The sequence below is a fragment of the Myodes glareolus genome, chromosome 20 (assembly GCF_982192425.1).
Source record: "Myodes glareolus chromosome 20, mMyoGla1.1, whole genome shotgun sequence".
NCBI lineage: Eukaryota > Metazoa > Chordata > Mammalia > Rodentia > Cricetidae > Myodes > Myodes glareolus.
The window spans coordinates 38,843,547-38,871,415 of record NC_142045.1 but is presented as its reverse complement, the minus strand read 5'-3'; positions in this window follow the sequence as shown (position 1 = coordinate 38,871,415).

Here is a 27,869-nt window from a genome sequence, read left to right as displayed (position 1 = left end):
AAATTTGTTGATATAGTCACTATCTTCCTAGATATTCATTTTTTGAATCATAGAAAAATTAAAAAAACTCACAATGCTCATAAGTATGTATTATTAAAGTTGTCTATTTAATTATCTGGATAATATATTTAAAATAGATTCATTTTCTTTTGTTCAAACCTATAAGGTTATATGTTCCTCCTTCTAAGATCTTCAGTTCTGCCATAAATATCTTAGGAAAAGAGAGGAGAGTCAGGTAATTGTATGATGAAGCAATGCTTAAAACATTTAATCAGTCTGCTTGCCAATTTTGGTTTTCTACCGTTTCACATATTTCTGATTCTTTTGCTTTATAACCATGGAGGCTTTTGTCTATGTTCTGTTAAGTGTCTGGACTAATATAAGGGTGATGCTACTTTTCTCTCCCTTATTTGTTTGTAAATGTTTTTCTGCTCAGAGGTGAAATGACTTTAGATTGCTTAGCTAACAGGTGAGTTTATGTATCACTTTCCTGGTGTGATATGGTGCTCAAGAGTTTATTTCTGGCTCCCTGTTAGAGTGACCAATAAAACTTTATGTACTAACTTTCTAGGGAAAGTTTCTCCTCATAGACTCATTGAGTCAGGATGAGTGAGGGCTGTTGTTTCTGTCTTTATGCCCCATGAGGCTGAATAAACAAAACTAGACACTTAACAAATGCTGTCAGGGTAAAAGAGCCTCCAGGAATACTTTTACCTTCTGGGATCCCTGCCAGTACTTCATTCCAGATGATGGGGGAGGAAATAAAAGAGCAGCACTTAGTGCTTTCCCTGATTTTAGCCCCTCTTTACACTATTGAGTACCTAAATTCTCAACAGTTTCTTCCATGTTTGATAGTTGCTTTAATTGACTAATAAAACAATCTAGTAGTTCTGTACCCTCTCTCTAACTCAGGTGCATTTCTGGAAAACCAGCACTAGAAAGAAAATATCTGACTAACACACAGAATATCTAAACATAAAGGTCTCACAAGGCATCTTTAGGAGGTGGTAGCAGGGACCCTGGAGAAATCTCCAGTGAAGCTAGCAAACACTTGGCAAGAGTATTAAGGTCCCAAGATGTTCCTTACAAGTGATTCTTCAGAAGTGATAGCAGAGACCATTGACACTTTATTGCCCATGGGACCTTTGGAGTACCTATAGAAAAAATATGTTGTGCTTGATGGCAGCTGGATGGTTTTTTAATACACATCTAATTTCTAGGGGAGAGCACTGATCTCTCTTGTTAGTTGTTTTTTCAGCTCAGCATCTGGTGGACTCCAGCAGAGATGTAACATAGCACTTTGCCGTAAGATAGGGACCAATTCCCTAGACACTGCTTAAATCATCCATGAGTGGTAACAGTAGAAGCCAAAAGTCCCTGTACTAAGTTGCTCATGACAGTAGTTAAACATTCAGAAGATAAAGAGTTTTATGTGAGTTTAAGTAAAAGTGGTCCAAATCATAACAATAAGTAATATCAAAATCTACCAAGGTATAAATACATGCAGAGTGCACTAGAATGGCTTGCATGCTTCCTGAGATTTTAAAACATTTTTTCATGACCTAACTAGATGTTAAGATACATAGACTAATTGTAAATATTTTGATCGGAGTACCTTTTCATGACTTTAAAAAGATTTCTGTATATCCTCATATTTTGTGACAGCAACAATGAAATCCCAAATATATATCAGCAGCACAAATCATTATTTTCTCAGATTTCAATGTTGCTTATAGCAATTACAAAACGTTATGAATTATGAACAACACCTAGTGAAGAGATGTAAGATTGTTAGGAGATGGAGTTGGCAGATTAAAGTTTGAAGAATGAATTAAATTCCAGAGATCTTAGTTCATAAGAAAGTGAATTATTTCTCTTCTGTATTTATCTGCCTCACCTCTTCCTAACTAGAGTCCTTCAGTTTCTCATTCCCCTAATCAAATCACTTCTGCCTTGTTATTTTCTTCTGTATTGCTCCCCAAGCCCAACTCCAGAAATGGTTACTTTTTCACTACCTTGTTTATGCATCTACTCCAAGATACGCACTCACATCTGATGATTCCAAGGATGGAGCTTCCAACTATAGAGATCATGTGACAATCACAAACCATAATATCTGCGGATAAGTATATTTTAGTTTTCATCAAGTAAACATCTCTTTGCAATTATTGGAGACCATTACAGACAACCAAATCCAAGTAAAATACAAAAATGTGGAACTCAGTTCCAATGAACATATCTACAAAACAACTATAGCACGAAAGCTCAGAGAGTGTTCTGGAAGGGGAGGTCCAAAGATTGTATGTAAACGGAGAGCTTTGAGGAGCTTGCTTTGAGACTGCCTCTACCATCAATTTCTGAAGCTACACCCATAAAAGGTCTACATGACATTTAGGCATGAGCTGAACAAAGACTCAATAACAGAAATGCTAAAATTGATTGAGGAAAGTCTGTGCTTCACCCACCCGATATAAAGAACTCTAGGCAAATAAGGAACGCTGAACGAAAAATAATCTTCTCAAGGGAGGAGGGCAGCATGGAGAAGAGACCTGATACCAAATATCTCTGAAAACAAACAAGCTACACATAAATAACATTATACAGAGTGTTTTGCATTTATGTACTTGGAAATGTGTATATAGGTACATATACTTATATACATGTAACAAAATTTAATGAAAAGAGGGGCCCTGAACGTGAAGAGACTGGGGAGCATTGAAAGATTTGAAAAGAGGGAAGGGAGAGGTAATTGTAATCTCAAAAAATATAGAAAGAACAAAAAGCACACACAAATACAAATTTATAAGTAAATGTCACCCAGTATGATGATTACATACACATGTTCCTACAGATTACAAAGTTTAATCAAGAGTTTGTATCTCCCTTCTTATTTTATTAAGATTTTTATTTGTTTAAGTGAATTTATTTATTTATTTATTTAAATGAATGAATGTCTCTGCTCACATGTGTGGATATGAGCAATATGCAGTGTCTGCTGCCAATAGAGGTCAGAAGAGGGTATCTGATCCCCTGAACCTGGAGTCCTGGCAGTTTGAATGATAATGATTCCCCTAGTCTCATATATTTGAGTGCTTAACCACCAGTTAATGGAAATGTTTGATAAAGATTAGGTATGGCCTAGTTGGAGTAGATGTGGCCATTGTGAAAGCTGTGTCTTTGGGAGGGTAGGCTTTGGGGCTTCAAAGAGACACAACTCAAGTGTCTCTTTTTCTCAGTCAGCAACTTGCTGATCAGATATGAGCTCTCAGGTACCATGCCTGTTTGCCTGCTACCATACTCCTCACCATGATGATCATGGACTAATCCTCTAAAACTGATAGCAAGCCCCCAAGTAAATGTTTGGTCATGGGGTCTCATTACACTAATATAATAGTAATTAAATCAGAGTTCTGGGTGGCCATCATCAGCTGAGGAGAATTGAACCTAGGTCTTCTTTAAGAACAAAAAGTACTCTTAACCACTGATTCATCTCTTGTCTATTTTATCCTGGCTTAATACACTGTTTTTAAATCTCCAGAGAGAAATCCATACTTCCTATTTTCTCTAACAGATGACCCTTCTTTTCCTATTTGAATCATCAGAATAAATTCAGAGATGCTTAAACAATTGTATGTGTAAGTAATTGAACAATAAATAAAATTATTATGCTGTCACCACTCACATTAGATTTTGCTAATAAATTCTTAGTTTATTCATTCAGATATACACACACATGGAGCATCAATAAAAGGCTAGGTGGGGTGTAAGTTCTGTCTGGGTTACTGTGTGTTGGCACCCATATGGTTTACACAGTATATATTCAGACACAAATGAGAAATATATTCCTAAAACCTCCAGAGTGTAGGTCAATTACCGTCCTTAGAATACACAAGTCTAAAACAAGAAAATTTCAGCAGTAGATCTCAATCATCACCATCTAAGGCTGTCTCCTCATGAAAACTCACTGACAAGTAAAAGCCGGAAACCAGGTAGGTGATTTTCACTTCTCTTCCCATCCTCCAATCACAATTCCCCAATCTTATTGCCAGCTCAATATCAGACTACATGCTCAGACTTCTTCTTTCTTTCTGTCCCATCCGAAATAGGACTTAACAGAAGTTCTCCTATATGCTTCCTTCTTCATCCCAAACATTTGTCTCACCTGACAACACTAGAGCCAACACCAAATACACTCTCTACCTTGAAAACAGTTGGTTACCACCAAAGAATCAGATCCTGATTGTAGATCCATCTTTCCTGTCTCTGTGCTCCTACCCATTTTGTTCAACCCATTTCTTCCTGTTAGCACCCAATATTGAGAAACAAGTTCACTCTAGGATGGACAATGGTCACATCTGGCAGAGAGAGAATAAAAAGCTCACCAATCAGGCAACTCACAGCCATCACAAGCTTCTAAAATCCACAGAGGACGGCAGATACCAAGGAAAGAAAATTCACCCAACAAAGACAAGACTAGATATCAACATGTAGACCTACAATCATTCTAAACCAAGATGTATAGAAACCACCACAAAACACAATCGAAACAATGAGTGCAATGTGTTTTCTTGACAGCTCAGCAGCCATACAAATGTATGCCCTTCGAAATGCAGTATAGCTGAAGCACAAAACAAGGACTTCAAAATAGCTGTTAGCAATAAGATAAGGACTTTTAAAAGTCTATAATAAGTCTATTAATGCAATCTATGAAAACATAGAGAGTGAAATAAAACAAAAAGACTGTAAAAAACATGAATGTAGAAATATAATCAATAAAGAAAGCCTAAACTGAGGTAAAACTGGTTATGAAAAATTTAGGAAAAATTTAGGAACAGGAACCTCAAAATAGAGATTTTCTTGTTTTAGATCTGTACATTCTAATGATTATTAAAGACAGGATAGAAGAAATGGATATCTCAGTAAAGAAAAATGTTAAATCTAAATATAACCAGGCACAAAACATACAGGAAATCTGGCACACAATGAAAAGACTAAAAATAAGAATAATAGGAATAAAAGAAGGAGAAGGAGTCAAGGCCAACAGCATGGAAAATATCTTCAACAAAATCAAAGAAGAAAAATTCCATAAGTTAAAGGGGGAGATGCTTATCAAGGTACAGGAAATAACAGAACACCAAATAGACTGGAGAAGGAAAGAAGGTTCCACTTATCACATTATAATCAAAATACTAAACATATAAAACAAAGAAAGAATAATAAAAGCTGTAAGGGAAAAGATTGAGTAGCATATAAAAGAAGACCTATTAGAATAACACCCAACTTCTCAAAAAAGAAATGAAAAACCAGAAGTCCTGAACATATGTTCGATTCTACAGAATCTAAGAGAGCACAGAAGCCTACACAGGTAAGTATATTCAGCAAACCTGTCAATTATTATAGATGGATAAAATAAGACAATCCATGATAAAACCAACTTTAAAGAATATCTATCTACAAATCCACCATGCAGAAAGTACTAACAGGTAAACTCCAACCTAAACATGTTATTCATGACCAAGAAAATATAAGGAATCAAAGAGGAAACACACACACACACATTAACAAAAATCAACAGCCGTGATTCAATGATATTACTCAAATTTATGGTCTCAAGTCATCAATAGAAAGACACAGGCTAACATAATGGTTCCACAAGTAGACTCTGACTTTCTGCTGAAAAAAAAATAGACCTTAGCATTAATATATCACTACAGAGTAAAGTTATGAAAAAGGGTATTCCAAACAAAAAGACACAAGAAACAATTGAATGTAGCAATTTTTATATCTGATAAAACACACTATAAACCAACATTAATCCAAAAAGATATGGAAGAGCAGTGTGTTATATTCTCATCAAAGGATAAATCCAAGAAGATATTGAAATTCAAAACATCTATTAACAACCACAAAGGCACCCAAGTTCATAAAATAAACATTACTACAGCTGATCCTCAATGCAATGACTGTGAGTGACTTCAATATGCAACTCTTGCCAAATGACAAGTCATCCAGACCAAAAGAAAAAAAAACAAAGATATACAAGAGCTAATTGAGCTAATTATATACATAAACTAAATAGACCAAACAGATATTTGTAGAACATTTCACCCAAACAAAAATAAATAAACCTCTTTTACAACATCACATGGAAGTATTTCTAGTATTTCCCACATATGTTGATATAAAACAAGTCTTAACAGAAAAAAAAAGAAATTTGAAGTAACACCCTCCATCCTGTCCTTGATTAAAGCTAAATATAAACAACAAAAGAAACAACAGAAACTGTACAAATTCATAGAAAATCAATAACTTCTACTAAGTGAAAAATGGGTCAAGACAGAAATTTAAAAAGAAATTAAAGATTTTTAAAAATTGAATGAAAATGAATATATAACATTTCTAAACTTACGGAACACAGTGGCAGTTGATCTAAGAGGAAAGTTCATAGCATTAAATGCCTACATAAAAAAGAAAAAAATAAAGAGATCGCATATACACCTAAATGTTCTAGAACAAGGGAAGAATCACACCCAAAAGGAGTAGATGGCAAGAAATAATCAAACTCAGAGATAATTTCAATAAATTACAAATAAACAAACAAGCTAACAAAAGCTTGTACAAAGAATCAATGAATCAAAGTGTTGGTTGATGTGGGATTCCCCTTTGTATGTTGTGATTACCTTTAATGAATAAAGAAACTGTTTTGGATTTATCACAGGACAGAACAGAGGTAGACAGGGAAAACTAAACTGTATGCTTGGAAGAAGAAGGTGGAGTCAGGGAGAAGCCATAAAGCCACCACCAGAGACAGACATGCCAAAACTTTGCAGGTAAACCACAGCCACGTGACAATAAATAGATTAATAGAAATCGGTTAATTTAATATGTAAGAGCTTGCTAAGAATATGCTATAGTGGTTGGCAAAGTAGTGATTTAATTAACACAGTTTCTGTGTGGTTATTTTCGTAATCTGGGTGACCAGGAAATGAACAAACAGACTCCTACTATAGTTGGTTCTTTGGGAAATCAGTAAAATTAACAATTAAAAATGTGCTAATTTAACATAAAGCAGAGAAAAAAGATGCAAATTTACAAAATTATAGAGGACAAGGGTCATCATAAAAGAAATCCAGAAAACATAAGGAAATACTTTAAAAGCTATTCTCCAGAAAATTGTAAAATACAATAAAATGAGTAATTTTCTTGATATATACCACCAAACAAAATACAATCAAGATCAAATGTACAAAATTTAAACAGACCTATAACTCACATTGAAATAGAACCATTTATTAAATGCCCCACCAAAAAAAAAATCTCTCAAGGACAGGTGCAAAATTCTACCAGGTTTCCAAAGAAAAATTACCATCAATATTCCTCAAAGTAGTTAGAAAAATAGAAACAGAAAGAACTTGTTCAATGATTTTTATGAGGCCACAGTTACCCTACACACACTACATAATACCACAATAAAGGAAGAGAATTTTCCTTATACCATAGAGGCACAAATTCTTAATAAAATTCTTACAAACCAAATTGAAGAACACATCAAAAAGAGCATCAATCATGATCACCTAGGCTTCATTCCAGAGATGTTGGAATAATTCAACATACATAATAGATAAAAGTAATACAGCACATAAACAAAGTGAAAGACAAAAATGCATGATTATCTCAATATGCATTTAAAGGCCTTTGATAAAATCCAGCACCCCTTCATGAAAAAAGTACTGGAGAGGTTTGGGATACAAGAGACATATCTAAACATAATAAAGGGAATATGCACGAAGCTGAAAACCAACAAATGAAATGTATAGAAGCTCAAAGCAGTTCCACTAAAATCAAGAAAATGACAAGGCTGTCATGTCTCTGCTTATCTACTCAACATAGTACTTGAATGTGGAAGGTGATGTATACTGTGAATATGTTTTATTGCCATTAATTGATAAAGAAGCTGCTTTTGGTCAATAGGTTAACAGAATATAGCCAGGCTGGAAGAGATATGTACAGAGAAAATACCTTATTGGTAGGCCATGAATCTCGTGGTAAAATATAAAATAATAGAAATGGGTTGATTTAAGATGTAAGAGATAGCTAAAAATATGCTTAAGCTATTGGCCAAACAGTATTGCATTAATACAGATTTCTGTGAGATTATTTTGGGAGTCTGGGAGGCAGAGAATTCAACAAGCAATCTCGCCCAACAAAAGGAGATCAAGAGGATACAAACAGGAAGGGAAGAAGCTGAAATATCTGCATTTGCAATCTATAAACATTTTCAGTAAAATAGCAGCATACAAAATTAATAGTCAAATATGAGAAATCTTCCTATACACAAATGACAAACAAACTAAGAATGAAATCAAGGAGATAATGCCTTTCACAATGGCCTCAAATCCTGTAAAATATCTTAGGCTAACTCTAGCCAAGCAAGTAAAAGATTTGTATGATAAAACCTTAAAAACAGTGAAAAAAGAAATTGAAAAAGTTGTCAGAAGATGGGAAGATCTTCCCTAATCATATATTGGTATAATTAACATAGTAAAAATGACCACTATGCCAAAGCAGTCTATATAATCAATGTGATCTCAATAAAATGTCCAACATAATTGTTCACAGAACTTTAAAGGACAATTTTCAGCTTCATATGGCACATGGAAACACACATATCACACACAAACAAAGCAGGAAAGCTTAAAAAAATCCTAAATAATAAAAGAACTGCTGGAGTTATCACAGTGCCACAGTTTTAAAAAATGGTATAGGCATAAAACCAGACACCTTAGTCAATGGAATTGAATGAAAGATTGAGACAAAATTCCATGCATTCTTTGACACCTGATTTTTCATTAAAAAAAAGTCAGAAATACACAGTAAAAATAACACCTTCAACATATGGTACTGATCAAACTGGATGGCGGCTTATAGAAGAATAGAAGAATGCAAATAGTTCCATATTCTTACCACTCTGAGTATCACTCGACCCCAGGACCTAAACATGAGATCAGTGATCCTGAATAGATAGAGGAGAAACTTTAATTTATTTGCACAGGTAAAGACTTTCTGTGTAAGAAACCATTATCATAGGGACTAAGAACAACAATTAATAAATGGAACCTCATGAAACTTCAAAGATTCTGTAAGGCAAGTGACACCATTCCTACAAAGCAGCGAGCTGTAGAGTGGGGAAAGTATTTTACCAACTACCCAAATAAAAGAAGGTAAACATCTGAAAAATATAAAGAGCTAAACAATATAGGCATCAAGTAAAAAACCTATTTATAAAAATGGGAAACAGGTCTGAGCAGAATATTTTCAAAAGATGAAACACAGAGAGCCAAGGAGCACGTAGCACTCAGGAAAATGCACATCAAAACTACTTTGAGATTTCATCTTACACCTGTCAGAATGGCCAAGATCAATAAAACAAATGACAACTCATGCTGTCGAGGACGTGGAGTAAGCAGAATGCAGATCTATTGCTGGTAGGACTGCAATATACTGGAAATCATTGTGGAGGTGCCTCCCGATAGCTGGGAATTAATATACCTCAAGACCCTACTATACCACCTTTGGGCATATAAACAAATGATTCCTAATCCCACCACAGATACACTTGTTCAGCCAAGTTTACTCCTGTTCTGTTCATAATATCCAAAAACTGGCAACAGACAGTATATCTCCATCAACAAATGAGTGAGTAAAAAAAAAAAAAATGGTACCGTTATACGTTGGTTGTCAATCAGATGATAATAAACTTACTTTCAGGTTAATGAGTGAAACTAGAAAACATCATGCTGAGTGAGATAAACCAGGCCCAAATGATAAATATAATATATATCCATTATACAAAGATATTAGTCGCTGGGTCTTTGATAATCAGGCTAATATATATATATATATACATATATATATATATATATATATATATATATGTATATATATATATATAAAACCTAAGAGGTTAGGCACGCATAAAGTAAAGGCAGGAGGATTGGATCACCATAAAGGGAAAATAAAATAGTCACTGTGGATGGGTGAGGGAGCTTGGTGAGAGGATTAAACAGGCATGGAGAATGAAGAGGTGAGATAGGGAGAGAAAATGTGGGGGGATAGCTAAAACTAATGCTGTGCCCAAATTATGACCCCCAGAGAGAGACCACCAGAGAGACCCAGATTGTAATAAGCAAAGTTTAATCAGCATAATACAAACATGTTTTGAACTCATCTCCATCCCCGTTGTAGGGAGGTAGAGAGGAGTTGTATCTCCTCTGTGGGGTAGGCTTTTAATGACGTAACTACAGGGGCTGGAGAAGTGGCTCAGTGGTTATTAGCACTAGCTGCTCTTCCAAAGGTCCTGAGTTCAATTCCCAGTAACCACATGGTGGTTCACAGCCAACTATCATGAGATCTGGTGCCCTCTTCTGGTGGGGCAAGCATACATGCAGACAGAACACTACACAAAATAAAAAAAAAGGCATAACTACAAAGAGAATCTTTGAAGCTGCTTTGACACAGGTGCAAGGACTTTTTCTTCCTCCCATTCTGATAAGTCAGCTTTTTCCTTGTTCTTAGAGCAAGACCACCGTTCCTGAGTTAGGCCATCTTTTTCACCCTGTACCAGGTGGCTGGCTGGGCTGAGCTAAGTGACCTTGTGCTCAGAGTCTCTAGGGTGGGAGAGGGGAAAACATTCTGTTAGGAAACTTCTACTCGGCCTTTTGAGAATAAGGAGTGAGTGTCCTACACTAAGATTCATTTGAGAAGTGTTTCAGAAACCTAATGCAACTGTAAGTATATGTAAAGATTTTTTTAAATGGAAAGGAGATCTAAATGGTATCGCCCACCTCCTGAGACAGAGATCATCATCAACATGCCTGGGTGGCAGAGAACCCAAGATGAGCCAGATTGTGGTGGCACATGCCTTTAATCCCAGCACTTGGGAGGCAGAGGCAGGCAGATCTCTGAGTTTGAGGCCAGTCTGGTCTACAAGAGCTAGTTCCAATACAAGCTTCATAGATACAGAGAAATCCTGTCTCTGCAAACAAAAAAAAAAAAATTAAGAACCCAAGAGGAATACTTCAAGTACCTAGGGTAAAATCAAATACTACTGTTATGCTAAAAGAACATAGCAAGAAAATGACTCCTATTGACATTCTGCTATACTCATAAGTCAATGTCTTTTTCAGCCATTGTCAAAAAGATTTCTCCTATTGTGTAGAGGATTGATTACAGATCTCCACAGTTGGAGAGTATACAGAGAGTGAGAGATCTTGGAACACTTGATCCTAAGTGGAATGTCTTCATCTGTCCCCTCCCTTCTTGGCTCAGGGAACTTTATGGAAGAGGCAGCAGAAATATTTTAAGAGTCAAAGTTAATTGAGAATACCAAGACAATAGGGTCTTCTAAACTCAGCAACAGCAATTCACATATGAAGTCTCAGAGACAGTAAAGCAGGTAAAGGCCTGCATGAGTCTGGACCTGAAGGGGTTCCAGTGCTGAAAATGTAGGTCGACAAAAGCCCACATCTCTATCCCAGATGGCATCTCCAATTGTTAACATTCAAAAATGAAAATGTTGTTTTCTCCAATGGAGTATCACTGGGTTTGTAAATCAGATGGCCAACACAAAACAATCTCAATGTAATTTTTAAAATTGTTAAGTTGTTGTAGTTTGCTGGTTTGTCACCCACGAATGACTTGAGTTTTTGTTTTCTTTTTCATTTCTCACCCTATAGGTCTTTTGGTTATATATTATAGTTTCTGGTTTTGTATTTGTCAATATGTGTTTCTCTGCATATATATGTGTTTATATTGTGCTTTTTCTCATTTTTCCTTTTCTTCTTGTTTGTTTCTTTGTTTTGTCTTAATTTGACTTGTTTTTGTTTTATTTTATTATTTTTTTCCATTCTCTAAGTGGCTATTTTTTTTAATGAGAAACCAACAAAACCTGTTGGATTTACATTTGCATAGATGGGAAGGTGTAAAGGATCTGGAAGGAGTTGAGTAATGGAGGATATAATCAGAATATATTGTATTAAAATTCTATTTCCAATAAAAAACATCAAGACTAAAATGTTTCAGCAATAGAGGGGATATTAATTTATATTGACAAGTAAAGAACATTCCTCTCTCAAACAGACAAAAGCAAAGATGAGGCATCTGTTGCTCATGCATTCATCCTGAAGATAACTAAACAGGAACCCATAAATTACCTTTGTTTGGTGATTATCCACCTTCCTTTGAAGATCTGCACTTGAGCGCTGAATAAAATGTTTTTCTCCCACTTCTCTCTCTTAGTGATGTATCTAAAGACAGAGCCTCATTGTTTCCTTGAATTATTTCAAGGTGGGAAGATTGTACTATGTACTATGTTTTGAAAATCTTATTAGCACTCCTACAAAGGTTACTATTGCACAAATGACTCAGATTTTAATGCTATCAGGAACTGTCTCACCATTAGAGACTATGGAGTCAGTTAGAACCACAAAAAGTTGTATTTCTTTCACTGTGAGGACTAAGAACCACACCAAGACAAGCCCAGCAAGATACCCGAGTGTTGCCATAGTGGCATGTATAACTTGGGAAGAATCAACAGCTGTCTAATTGAAAAGAAGACCGGTATAACAGACATGACCTGGAATCATTCATTCCTCTTTCTACAACCTGGCTGTTCTCCACTTCTAGCAGGTCACCATATTGATGTTGAAGTTAGTGGGATTCCAGATTTGAGACGTTTTTGTGAGGCTTTCTTTTTTTTTCGAGACAAAGTTTCTCTGTAGCTTTGGTGTCTGTTTCTGGAACTAACTCTTGTAGGCCAGGTTGGCCTTGAACTCACAGAGATCCAACTACCTCTGCCTCCCCAGTGCTGGGATTAAAGGCATATGCCACCCCTACCTGACTGGGATACCAGATTTGCATAGAGCACTGCAGTTCAAATCTTCTGTATTCAAGAAATTATATTGCTTCAGTCTCTCATGTAAACGGGACTGTGGGTGTGTGCCTATATAATGCTATATATATACATAAATATATATATACATATATATATATATATATGGAAAGTTAAGGCACTCTGACTGACCAGACTCCTCACAAGAACTAACAAAACTTCTAATACCAGACAAGAGTAATTTCTTTTCAACTGGTTGAACAAAGAAGTCCAAATGACTGCCAAAACAATATGGATTATTGATATAGCAATTGGTTGCCTCTTGAAAGCCAAGAGTGGTGGTGGACTCTTATTGCTGAAGACACCACATACTTTTGATGCACGGACTCAGGCAATTGGAACTGGATCTGACATGAACGTGCAGATTCCCTGCACGCTGGTAGGTTTCAGGAAATACTATACAAATTACCAAAGGATGCAATCATTTAAATAGTCCTAGTGAGCTGCAATATCTATGAATCACAAAATACTCAGCACAGCAAAAAATATGTAAAGGTGCAAAAAGTGGCACTCATATCTATCTATCTATCTATCTATCGATCGATCGATCGATAGATAGATACTTAACTGCACATAATGCTCATTCGACAGGAGTCAAATCATGTCTGGTACTGAAAAATTTCTAAGATCATGGACCTTAGAAAAGAATTTAATACCACCACTGTGCTAAACCTGAATAATCCCATGCTATGTTCTAATTCTTATCTTTATTTCCACAGATAAGCATATCTATCACCACTCATCTGAAAACCCTCTCTTTACAGCAAATAGAGGCCAATACGCAAAGATACAACTAAATATAATGCAGACATCAATATAACAGTGGAGCCAGTCTCAGTGGATACAGCTATATGACATCTCCTGCATCTATGACTTAGGAAACTTGACAGCAGAGGCTATTGGGAGATCTTGAGAGCCAGAATGCCAGAAGTGTGCTGCAAAGTAGACTTGTCCTAGAAACAACTTTATAAACAAAAACCAAAGCAATTACAATACTAATGGATATGTTACCACGGCAGAGAGAAAATTTCATGGGTCCTACCCCTAAATGAAGAACTACGGGCAACTAATAAGTTCTGAGAGAAGAAAAATTAGTCGTTCTCAGGGATGAGCTCTGTTATTAACTTCCCAATTCAGAATGATCAACCGTGAAACCATACACACATAAACAACAAGACTGCCTCAACAGGTGTATTTATATATACTTGTGCAAACACACAAGCATAAATAGATATAATGAATGTAACAATAATAAAGAAAAGGAGACTATCAACTTGGAAACTTGGGAGTCTGGGTGCATGGTAGGGTAGATGGGAGGAACTGGAGAGAAGAAAGGAATGGGGTTAACTGATACAATTCTACTGCAATTAAAAACAAGAAAATAGTACTACAAATTGATTGTATTTGCATGCTCTAATTGAGAGTGTGCCTGTGTGTTTGTTTGCACATGTCTTTGCATATGTGTGTGTATGCTTCTGCTTCAGTGAGTTTATGGAAGTCAGAAGCCAACTTGCATGAGTCATCCTCACCCAGCATTTATGATTCAGGAATTAAACCCAGGTCATCAGGACTGTCTCCATGTGCCTTCACCCACTGAACCATCTCCCTGGTCCAACTCTGACTTTTTAATTCTCTTGCTTATACCACCTGTGTGCTGGGCACCACAGTGGCCAGGCTTGGCAATATTAATGATTGATCTTAGACTTTTATGCCTTTTCTGTATGCCCTCTACCAACTGAGCTACAATATGAGCTCCATGTCTTGTAATCTTTCTTGCCTTTATTTTCTCTTTTTTGAGTAAGAAACTTCCTTTACTTTCCATTGACTTGTTGTCTTTTTTCCATGCTGCATCAAAGCCATCAAGATCTTAGAGTGATCTCTTGACTATGTTTCTTGTTAATGACTTCTCTCCTAATCATACTTCTTCTCATAACCATAGCTTTCTGAGAAGTTAAGAACTGCAAATTAATTGTACATTTCCTCCATCATTATAAAAAAAATGAGCTAGTTTATTGAAGCCCATTCCCTTTGTTGGTATGCCAAGCTCAGCATTAATACAGGGGACAGAGAATTGGTCCTGCCCTAACTTAATGTGCCAGGTTTTGTTGACTTCCCTTATTGGGAGGAGTAGATGGTGTTGGGCTGCACAAGGAGGAGTGGAAGGGAGAACTGTGGTTGGAAAGTAAAATAAAATTTCAAAATAAATAAATAAATTTAAAAAAGAAAAAATCTTCTAAATATTTCTTTCAAGTAGAAAATTCACTGACAATGGTTTTTTTCTCATGTTGACTGCTGGATAGCTTCCCTCCAAGGGACCAACTTCTACCTCACTGTATATCCATAGACTATAAAATTAATGAATAAAGCCACATTAAGAAAGAAAAATGCACATTATCAGTGTTTAATCATTAAAGACTAAGAAAATTAGAGTCTTAGAGTCTTGGCATTCTTGTGTGATTTTTATCTCTGTTTTGTTTTATAAAACAAATAAATATAAGAAAGGAATCATGAGAAAACTGGCTTCAAAGTAAGAGCACTTCTTCAGTTCTTACAAAACAGTCAGTATAGAACACAGACAAAAACCTTCCTAAAAATGTCATGGTGAAGCCAAAAAAAAAAAAATAATTTTAATAGACCTTAGATGAATAGTGTTTTCCTAACTTGGAACTTTGGAATCTTCTAGATCGTATCAGTACAGTGGCTTTAGCTGCTTTACACATCAGTAATTGTTTCCATTAAGATGCTGGCGTACTGAGAGCTTTGATTAAACACTCACGGTGCATTAAACAATTATGAGATATACAGCTCTGCTCTGGATGTATTTAATTGCTTTTGGAAAGCCTTAGTTAAAAACACACACTTTTAAATACAGCACTAATAAAATTAACAAACGTATTACAGAGCCAAATTTATATAGGAAATAATTGGTAATAGGAATTCAGCAGAAGTAAACTGGAAAAAAATTACAGTCCTTTATCTTGCAGAAATCTTTGTCACTTCCCTTCAAAATTAAAAGTGCAACAACTTTGATGAATTCAGTCGGTGCAATGCATGGATCAAAGTGTCGGGCTGATAGGATCAAAGGGAACAAGATGAAGTGGTAATGTTGTGCACCAGATTTGAAACTGTGGCAATGATGATGGGTTCTCACAGGCTGAAACAGGGAAGCTTTGATTAACAGACCTTGTTTGTACTGTGAGGGCATCAAAGTGGTAAATGCCTTATCAAATGGGGCAGAAGGCAATGGCTAATGGGCCATCAGCACTCACTAGAATTTCGGCACTAAGTACTGGAGGCCAGTGCATGCATCCCATCTGCCACCTGGGAAAAGGAAAGAAATGATAAGGAAGATTTTAATCACTGGAAAACTAACTGATTATGACACCACTAAAGGATAAAATAGCACGGTGCTTGTTGCATGGACCATGAAAATTAAATCACATGTTTTTCCTTTTTAAAAATTGACTATTGCCAACTCTTTTTCATTGTGTTTTATGTATTCCCACCTATTCTGATCAGTACTATCATATATTTTATTTTCGTATTATCATTGTATTTAAAGCAATGTAAGTTTGTTTGTGCAAAGCATATTTCTGGGTATGTATTTTATGGTGAATCCACTGCCTAAACAGGACCTAGTTAATTTTTAGTTAATTTTCATTTGTTTTTCTGGGCTGTTGGAAGTTAATTCAATTTAAAGTTTATCTCAAAACAAGTCATTCATTTGTTTCAATTACTATTCTCTTATTTCTATACTTAACAGAAAATGTATTGCTTGAATACATTTTCAAACATTGAACCATCAGAATAAAATACCCTTTAACATAATATTATTATAATGTTCCTGCCAAAAATACATAAATAATGCAGTTGTTTTAACATAACAATAACTTTAAATATAATGCATACCATTAGCATGATTACTATTAATAGCTACATAATGCAACTTCCATGTCCAATAGTATCTTCTGGTTTCTATTTAATCTTTCTCATTTTAAAACTTCTTAATAGAACAGAATTCATAGCATGTTTGAAATTATTCCTCTGTTCTTCACCTCAAGAAAGGTGAAAGTCAACCAATCAGGTGTGCTATTCTTCACGTACGGCTTGTGCCCAGTGTAATAATAGCAGTTATGGAAAAGTGGACTTATCAAATATGTTTAGAGTTTTTTGGTTTCCACACTTCCAATTTTGCCTTTTACGCTTGTAAATGTGTATGAGTATATGTTTGTGCCTAGGTGCCTGCTTAAATGTGTTCAGATTGCACACTATACGTATGTACACATAGATTTAAAGATCTGAGGCAATATACCTAAAATAACACAAACTTTATTTCTGTAATGAGTTTTTTTTTCTTCAGGGAAATCAAGTGCAGGGTTTCATCTGTCTGCACTTCCTCAGCCTTAGAGTTCAAAACATGTACCACATCAATAGGAAAATTAGTTTTCTTTAATGGAGTCTTACTGGACATATTAATAACACTTGAGGGTAAGTTCCATGCCCAGGAGTAGTTAGTTCACCAGCACTCAAGTAAACACACAAATTAAGAAACAAACAAATAAACAAATGAAATACATCAATGGTAATTTTGTAGATATTTTTGTCTTATTTAGCTTTATTTGGACAATTTTTTATTAGTCTTTTGCATCTATATTTTGGTTTCTGCTTTTATGTTTTTGTTGGGTATATTTTTTGCATGTCTTTTTTACTTATTTGTTTTTTTCTTTCTTACTTTTTCTGCGTGTTTGTTCTTTTAAGGAGAGAAAAAGAAAGGGCATGGATTTAGGTGTATGGGAATTTGAGAAAGCAGGAAGAATCTGGGAGGAAGGTGGGAATGGGAAAGTGTAAACAGAATGTATTGTATGAAAATATTTTTCAATTAAGACAAGGAGAATAAGCCTTATTTTCATACTTTCACAGCACTAACACTGCTGATTGAATCATCTCCCCGGGTTTCTGGTTCCCATCCACTTCAAAAAGAATGAGATCCTTTCTCCATCTCAACCATTTCATTCCCTCAAGCTCTCCCCATCTCCCTTTCCCTACACCCCACCCCCATCCCCATGCTCCCAACTTTTACTCTGCGATCTTGTCTACTTCCAATATCCAGAAGGATAAATATATGTTTTTCTTTGGGTTCACCTTCTTATTTAGCTTCTATAGGATCACGAATTATAGGCTCAATGTCCTTTGTTTACGGCTAGAATCCACTTATGAAGGAGTATATACCATATTCATCTTTTTGGGTCTAGGTTATCTCACTCAGTAAAGTGTTTTCTATTTCCATCCATTTGCATGCAAAATTCAAGATGTCATTGTTTTTTACCACTGAGTAGAAATCTAAAGTGTATATGTGCCACAGGGAAGAAGATATATTAATTAAGGGAGCCATTCTAGGGTTGGCAAGAGACTTGGCTCTAGAGGGGTTCCCAAGTGTCCAAGAAGATGGCCCCAGTTAGGTCCTGAAGCAGCAGAGGAGAGGGTGCCTGAACTGGCCTTATCCCATAGCCACACTGATGAATATCTTGCATATTACCATAGAAACTTCATCGGGCGATGAATGGAGATAGAGACAGAGAACGACATTGGAGCACTGGACTGAGTACCCAAGGACCAGATGAAGAGCAGAAGGAGGGAGAACATGAGCAAGGAAGTTAGGATCGCAAGGGGTGTGCCCACCCAGTGAGACGATGGGACTGATCTAATGGGAGCACACCAAGGCCCCTGGACTGGGAATGAATAAGCATGTGATCAGGCCGGACTCTCTGAATGTGGTTGACAATGAGGACTGACTGAGAAGCCAATGATAATGGCACTGGGTTTTGATTTTACTGCATGGACTGGCTTTGTGAGAGCCTAGTCTGTTTGGATGCTTACCTTCCTAGACTTGGATGGAGGGGGAGGGCCTTGAACTTCCCACAGGGCAGGGCACACTGACTTCTCTTAGGACTGGAGAGGGAGGGGGAGGGGTGTGGAAGGAGGGGGAGGAAAATAGGAGGATGGGAGGAGGTGGAAATTTTTAATAAGTAAATAAATTAAAAACAAAATAAAATGGTATCTCATAGTTGTTTTGATTTGCATTTCCCTGATAGCTAAGGATGTTGAGCATGACCTTAAGTGTCTTTTGGACATTCGAAGTTCTTCTGTTGAGAATTCTCTGTTCAAATCAGCACCCCATTTTTTAATTGGGTTAATTAGAGTTTTAGTGTCTAGTTTCTTGAGTTCTTTGTATATTTTGGAGATCAGGCCTTTATCTGATGAGGGGTTGGTGAAGATCTTCTCCCAGTCGGAAGGTAGCCTTTTTGTCTTACTGACGGTGTCCTTTGCTTTACAGAAACTTCTCAATTTCAGGAGGTCCCATTTATTCATTGATTCTCTTATTGTCGGTGCTACTGGGGTTCTACCTAGGAAGTGGTCTCCTGTGCCTATGTCTTGTAGACTGCTTCACACTTTCTCTTCTATCTGGTTCAAAGTGGTCAGATTAATGTTGAGGTCTTTAATCCATTTGGACTTGATTTTTGTGCATGGTGATAGATATGGATCTACTTTCATTCTTCTACAGGCTGACATCCAGTTATGCCAGCTCCATTTGTTAGAGATGCTTTCCTTCAGGGAACCTTCATTCGACGATAGATGGCGATACAGACGAAGACCCACATTGGAGCACTGGACTGAGTCCCCCAAGGTCCAAAAGAGGAGCAGAAAGAGGAAGAACATGAGAAAGGAAATTAGGACCACGAGGGGTGCGATCACCCACTGATACAAGGGGACTGATCTAATGAGAGTTCACCAAGGCCAGTTGGACTGGGACTGAACGAGCACGTGATCCAACCAGATTCTCTGAATGTGACTGGCCCGGAGTCTTTCTGAAAAGCCATTGACAATGACACTGGGACTTGTTTCCTCTGCATATACTGGAGTTTTTGGGATCCAGTCTGTTTGGATACTCACCTTCCTGGACCTGGAGGGAGGGGGGAGGAACATGAACTTCCCACAGGGCAGGAAACCCTGACTGCTCTTAGGGATGGAGAGGGAGGAGGAGAGGGAGGGGGGGAGTTGGAGGGTGTTGGGAAGACGGGCAGAAATGGAAACTTTTATAATTTAATAAACTTTGAAAAAAAACAAAATAAAACAAAAAGAATGAGATCCAAGTAGTGGCTGCTCTCAGACAATAAGTATATCATGGAGCAGAAGGGAAACCTAATGTAGCCCCTTAGAACCAAGTCAAGGTAACCATTAAGTGAGTTTATCAGTGTCATGACTTTGTCAATGAAAAAGTAGCAATACATATTTGGTGTCAGTTATCATGCTACGGTATTTGGATAACAGCTAAGACAACAGAGTTCCTACCTGTGTAAAGTGAATAACGTTGATTAAAAAATAGTGCCTCTCTTTCAGTAAATGGATTGTTACTTTAAGAAGAAGTTAGAATTGCTCTCAAGTAATAAGACTTCCTCCATAATGACCATGCTGTTTTCTGTTTTATCCAAAATGCTTCTGTCTGCATAGTTTCCTGACTTGAGAGGACACTCTAGAATTCTTTTTATATGTTCTCACAAGAGTAGCTAGAGATGCAAGCAAGCACTGTGGGTATGTTTGAAAACTGACACCCACCCAGCAAGTGGTGCCATGGGCATACTGTATCTAGTTCTGTGTCCTTGAGATGTCTGTGACTTGCATGTTTTGTTTTGGTTTTTTGAGACAGTTATTCTCTATGTAGTTTTGGAACCCTTTCTAGAACTTCACCGTGTAGGTCATGCTGGACTCAAAGCCACACAGATCCACCTGCTTCTGCCTCTGCTTCCTGAGTGTTGGAATTAATGGAGTATTAAGGTTAAGGGACTGTACCAACTCCTGGCATATTTTTTAAAGTACATATCTATCTATCTATCTATCTATCTATCTATCTATCTATCTATTGTTGTTTTCTTTTGGATTTGTTGTTATTGAATAATTCATTTTCAGAAATTGACTCACAAAAGTTAGTTTTCCTCATTATCCTACTAGTAATTAAATGCATAAGGATCACTGGTGGACAGATTAATCAACTGACAGATTTAATATTTAAATATGCATTAATGTGCTTTTGAAACTGAGAAAAATTTAAACTTAACATCATTTTAGGGAATATGAACTTGCTCAAAGAATAGCTGAGCAACTTCTATAAAGTTTTTATTTGATAATTGAAATAGATTTAAGAGGTATAAAGTCAATTTATAGACTTTCTGTTTATGGTGACAAGATCATTACATTCTAAGGACTGGCTTCCAATTTATTTTGTAGTCCAGGGTACTCTGAGTTTAGAGGTCACGTTGTCTTAGGCCTCCTAGGAGCTGTTTGGAGAAGTGTACCACCATACCTAGCAGGTTCACAAGTATTTAGGCACAAAATCAAATACTGTTAATATCTGAGTAATGAAGGAACACATTTTGTTCATCTGTTTCTCAAAGTATTTAATAACAGTAAGAATATTTAATTTCTCAAAGTATTTAATAACAGTAAGATCATATTTTATAGGGAAATTAAAACTTTCAGTTCCTAAAGTTGAACTACGTGCTTCACTTTTCTGTTATTTCTGTCAAGCACAGGGCAATATTCTTCAATCAGGATTGACAACACAGTGTCAGTAGTTCTGTGACCGATAAATTCATGAAGACAGTTGCTAGTGTTGTAAATATATACAAAATCTATGAATCACTTCCCCACTTAACTATGTCAGGAAGATTTCATCAAACCAGAGCACATGGTAAAGTATTAGTTAAAACTTTCTAGAGAGAGAAAGATATAGTATTCAGTAATCAATTACAACCCTTCATAATTGAGTTATTCAAATTTTTAGAATTGTCCTGAAAATAGTGGATCAATTTGCTAGTAAAGATAGCTTATTTTGTGTTTAGTTATACCATAAAAACATCATACTCTTTAATTTAAAGTGAATATGGTAACACTTAAAAATAAGTAGTAAAATATTATCTTAAAATACCTGTTAAACAAGATGGTTAGGTTTAAATTAATATTCAATCAACATCAAAAGGTTAAGTTACAACTTAAATTATTAAATTTATCATAAGAATCAAAAAAGAAATATGTTTGTTGAATTTCATTACACTGGATTCACTGCCCAATATAAGTATTGGAGCCTTTCCACTGCTATGAGAACAACTTTTAAAAAATACTGTTGGAAAACACTGTCACTCCTTCCTATTTATATTTTGGTTATACCATGGTATTTAGAGATGTGTTAGTAAGTTCTAATTGCAATGAGCATATACACACACTCACACACACACATGTACTAAATTATAATGGATTTGTATTTTATTGACTGAGTTTTCTGTCCCATCTGGTTCCCACAATCATTAAGTCCCAAAGAAATCAAACACAGGTCTATATTAGTTATAAAGTGATTGGCCCATTAGCTCAGGCTTCTTATTAACTCTTATAATTTATATTAGCCCATTATTCATGTCTATACTAGCCACGTGGCTCAATACCTTATTCAGCAAGGAAGTCACATCTTGCTTCTTCTGTGGCTGGGTCACAACTGCAGGCCAAGCTTTCTTCTTCCCAGAATTTTTTGTATTCATTGATCCGCCTCTACTTCCTGTCTGGTTTTCCTGCCTATACTTCCTGCCTGGCTACTGGCCAATCAGCATTTATTTAAAATATAATTGATAGAATATAGACCATTGTCCCATATCAGTTTATCTCAGAAAAGATAAGTTTGTGAAACTGAAAGTGTTTATCATAATACTCTGTAAGTAAGAAATAAATCTAAAAAAATATTGAACTAACTTTTCTACTATTTCTCTTTGGAAGTATCTATGATCACCATGGCAAGCAGGATAATGAGCCACAGAAGGCAAGAAGGTAATTTGGTTCAAGCCTAAGTTGGCAAAATTGGCTCAAATATAGGGAGTCTGGCAAGCAGTAGCTTATTTTAGACACATTAGCACAGCCAATTCAATGGAAACTGTCCTGGTGATAATAACTCAATCCCATGTGTGCAATAAAGTATAGAGCAAGCTAAATAAAGGTCAGGCCTGACAACATGGAAACTCTTTGTGAAGTACATGTGACACTTTCAATAAAGATGGATTCTATGACTGACTGAGAAACATAAGCTTATGGCAAAGGTCTGTGGGAGAAGTAAATGATTTATAGTCTAGGGTAGCATCCAGTGTGGTCTTGGCCATATAAATAGTGCAAATGTCACAAGGCTCCTGACCACATCTGCGCCCAGTCTTCAGAGTGGACAACAGATCACATGTCCTTTCCTTCAAAGAAACAACCTGGGTGTGTAACATTACTAGTTCCCCTATTGCTTATCTGTGAGCACATGGTCCTCCACACCCCTGACATTTCATAACATATATAGACAAGGCATTAGCTAGTATATTGGATTTTTTAAGGGTCACTATGCATTTTCTAAACAATTGAAGTTATTTCCTAAATGTGTTGTTCTAGTCGGCATAGCTGAAACTACTTCAAATCAGCATCATAATATAACAAAATTCCTAGTTATATATTTCAAGTTATAAGTTATTTTAATCTCAATCTATCAGAAACAAGTAAAAAATGTAAATGTGTACATGCTAGCTAATTTCTATATTCATTTTTTATTTACTTATCCATTTGTCTCTCATCAATTTTTACTGTTTCTTTAAAATATACCAAATTTTATAATGTAGAGATACAGAAATTGAGGCATGCTTTCAATTCCATTCTTATTCTGTTTATCTATAAAGACAGAAACGTGAGAATTTTCTCTCAGATTTACAGATGAAACAAGTTATGCTAAGAGATCAACATTTAGGCGTGTAATAGACATCTATGGAAATTAAGTAACTGATAATCAGTAGTATTTATTTAATACCCCACAAATGTATCTGAGGTTAATTTTACGCACATACATACTATGTGTACGACCCTATGATGGCTGTACTGAATGACGACTTCACAGGCTCTAAAATCACTGAGGCGCAAGCCCCAGCAAATGCTTGCAACAGAGTATCTATGATAGGCCATTCTCTTTATAATAAGAAATTATATGCCCACTAAGCTAATTGAGGTGAAGGGAAGACATTTTCTAACTGTGAGAGATACTATTTCATTGGATATGGTCTAGAACTGAAGCAAAAAAAAAGAAAGCAATCTGAATGTCTTGATTCACCTTGTTCCACTTCCTAACCATATGCATTGTGAAGAAACTGTCTCAAGTTCTTGATGTCATGTCCTTTCCACAGTGACAGACTCCACTCTGAAGTTGTGAGCCAAAATAAACACCTTTGTCAGGGTTTTTGTCATGGTAATGAGGCAAATAATACATTAAGGTTTATTGATGGTAACAAATACTTACAGAATTTCTTTTTAAGTCATAGACATTGAATTCAATATATTTGCTGATGAGGAGTAGGTTAAGGGAGCTACTATTCAATTAATTGATGCTCTTGACATACTTAGATATTTGAGAGCAATTTGTCTGGACTCTTCAGATAACTTGGCTACTGCAAATTTCATTTGTGGTGACTATGGTGATTCACAACATTGTCTTGAAGTAAGCCTCACAGAACCCTTAATGGAATACGGAATATTGGAGGTTAGCCATACATTCAGATAATGCATTATATATAGCTCCATTGTTCTAATTATATTAATTGTACATACAATGTTGAAACAAGCTTTTCCATTACACCTATGTGATGACAAACATTAAACTAGGGAATAGGACAGCCAGAGGCAAAGCTTAAATTTGGTCATTACCTGGTTGTAATTTATGATGAGAATATTTGAATCACAGGGCGCTCGTTAGTCATTATTCTTTGGAAACTCATATCTATTGAGTGAATTTAATTTAGATACTTTTATATGATCACTGCTGCATTTTATAACCACGAATCACATGGCAAAGGCCATCATTTTATGTGTGTGCTAGTTTTTACCGTTAAACTTTCAGACTTCTTTAAGAAAAGGCAGTTTGTTGGGAATTTCCATCTTATATTTCTGTAATCACTTCCCTGTAAAATTGCTGCTAGCATTAACAGTCATCTCCAAATCTGGTTCTAAAAAACTAGCTGATGACTAGGTATTCCATATTATCAAAGCAGCAACTGGATTGCTCAAGAAAGAGAACTTTTTTAACAAGACAAAACCATGCAAGATTAGAAAGTGTAGAAAGGGTTTTCCTTCCCTTTGCTGTGTGAGGCAACACTGTGAATTCAAATGACTCTGTCCCTTGTAAGTTCTTTGTATTCTTAGCTTAATGAGCCTAACAACCACTGGGCTGCATTGTATGAAAGGGCGGGTCAGCATTCTCATGTTGTTATTGCTGCTCTTGAGAAAATGGGATATTTCTAAAGTTAGCACTTAAAAGGTTCTTTTACTATGTATGTTAGTTGGTGTTTTAGACACTGATGACACTAACCAAGAATGAAATGTTCCCCTCTTCAGGAGAACTTCGCTGAATTTTCTTCACATATTCTTATAAGTAACATATGACAAGATTAATAAATCCATTATTTTACTGTAGTGCATAAATTAAATTATTCTGTTTACTTCACATTTTCCTTATATCCTGATTTATGCAGTGAACTTTCAGAATCTCCCTAGTATCATGTTGATTACTCTGTGTGTGTGTGTGTGTGTGCGTGTGTGTATACTACTCAAAGTATTTTTTGAATAGTTTGATATTTCTTCTTTTTCTCTATAATATTGACAATTTATTTTCTTTGCTGTCTAAAAAGCTATTCTATTTTTATATTATATTAAGATTTATATTTTTAAGGTTATTTAATCATTTCATTTTTTTCTCCCTATTTTTATTAAAAACAGTTTTTTATAATACAATATATCCTGAATACAATTTCTCTTCCTTCTACTCCCCCCAGTTCTTCCTCACCTCCTCACCTATCCAGACCCACTCCATTTCTATATCTAATTAGAAAATAACATGCTTCTCTACAAAATATATTGCAAAAAGAGACATAATAAGAAAAAAACAAAAACCATTACTTAAAAGTTAGACAAAGCAAGACAATAAAGGAAAACAGCACCAAGACAAGATACCAGAATCAAAGATCACTTGTTCACACAACCAGGAGTTGCATAAAATACTAAACTGGGAGCTATAATGTATGTGTAGCCCGCTGTGCTTGCTGATTCAGTCTCTGTAGATTCATATCCAGCTTGCTTAGTTAATTTAGAGGGCCTTCTTTTCTGGTATCCTCCTTCCCATCTGGCTCTTAAAATCCTTCTGCATCCTCTTATGTTGGATTTTCTGAGCTGCGAGATGAAAGATTTGATGAAGACGTCCTATTTAGAGCTGTGTGTTCTAAATCTCTCTCTCTCTCTCTCTCTCTCTCTCTCTCTCTCTCTCTCTCTCTCTCTCTCTCTTCTCTTTCTCTCTCTCTCCCCTAGCTGTGGGTCTCTGTCTTTGTTCTTGGCTACGGCAGGAGGAAGCTTTTCTGATGGTAGCTGAATAAGCCACTGATTAACTGATTATGAACATAGCAAACTGTAATTAGAGGTCATTGTTTCACTAATATATTTTTCTAAGGCCAGTAGCATTTGCTTTTGCCCTAAATTCCTGGGATATCAGTTTTTTGGTTCTGGGTCACTTAAGCAGTGTTGGGTATAGGTTCCATCTGGCAGAGTGGGCCTTCCTTAACATATATCAGACGCTGGTTGGTTATGACCAAACTTTGTGCCACAAATGTCATATACTATAATTTTCAGGAAGGAAAGATTATAGATCAAGGGTCTTATGGCTGTGTGGGTGTTGATGTTTCTCTTTTGGTGACCTGCAAAGTTTCTTCCAACATGAAAGACACTAGAAGATAGGGATGAAAGATTCGTGTAGACACCAGCTTGACATCCCCACGCTCAATGAGTTGTGGAGATGTAGTCTTGAGCTAGGGGCCCTGCTGTCCACTTGGGGAAGAACGATCTATATACTCTTGGCAACCACCTGGGTTGTTTGGTGATTCTCTAGGACATCTTTGGCATACAACTCAATTTTATGTAAGTCAGTCCCTCTAATAAAGACTTCATTTGGTGACAAGAGATGACCAGTTAGAATTCTGTCTGCTTCCTTAATTGCAGACTTCACCTACATACATTTTAGAAAGTTTCCACTGCACTGTTCCCATACCACCCCTCAAATGCCTCTCAATTCTAGCTGCCTCCCCTTGCATTCCTTCCATCATCCCCATCTCCCATACCCCTCTGCAACTTACCTTCCTCTATCCCCAGTCCATCCATAAGAAAAATTCTACTTCCTTCTCCTATAGAGATTCATGTGTCCCATAGCGTCTTCCTCTATTTGTAACCCTCTCTGGGACTACAGAGTGTAGTTCGGTTATCATTTATTTTAAAGTTACTTTACTATTATTCTCATACTTTCTAGTTTTCTAATGGCAAAGCTGCCTTGACTTGAGAGAAAAGAATGCAATAATAGCTCACTCATGAAGCTCATTATTAATATTTTGACAGAATTCTTGACCCCCACCACAGGAAAACAGGTATGCACAATTCGCATTCATGTTAGCAGCTATTACTACAAGACTGAGCTAAGAAATTGAAAAATCAAATAAGATACATACACAAACAACACTTCTAGTGTTAAAATTTCTTCTGACCACAGTAGAAGGAATAAAAATAAACACGTCTAAATATTTGTTGCTTGATGGTGGAAGTTTTCATAATTAATTTTAAGAATATATTAGTAGGTATATTAAAATGTTATATTAGCATATAACTAATCTTCTAATATTAATATAAACTAATATTTGGAAAGTAATCAAATTCTTTTTCCACACTGAGCTCAAGGTGCAGTGTGGTTTTTCCATTCTTACTGCTGGGGCATGTGTAGGGAGGATTAGAATTGGGGGTGTGTCTTTACCAAAGGCTACATGGTGACCAA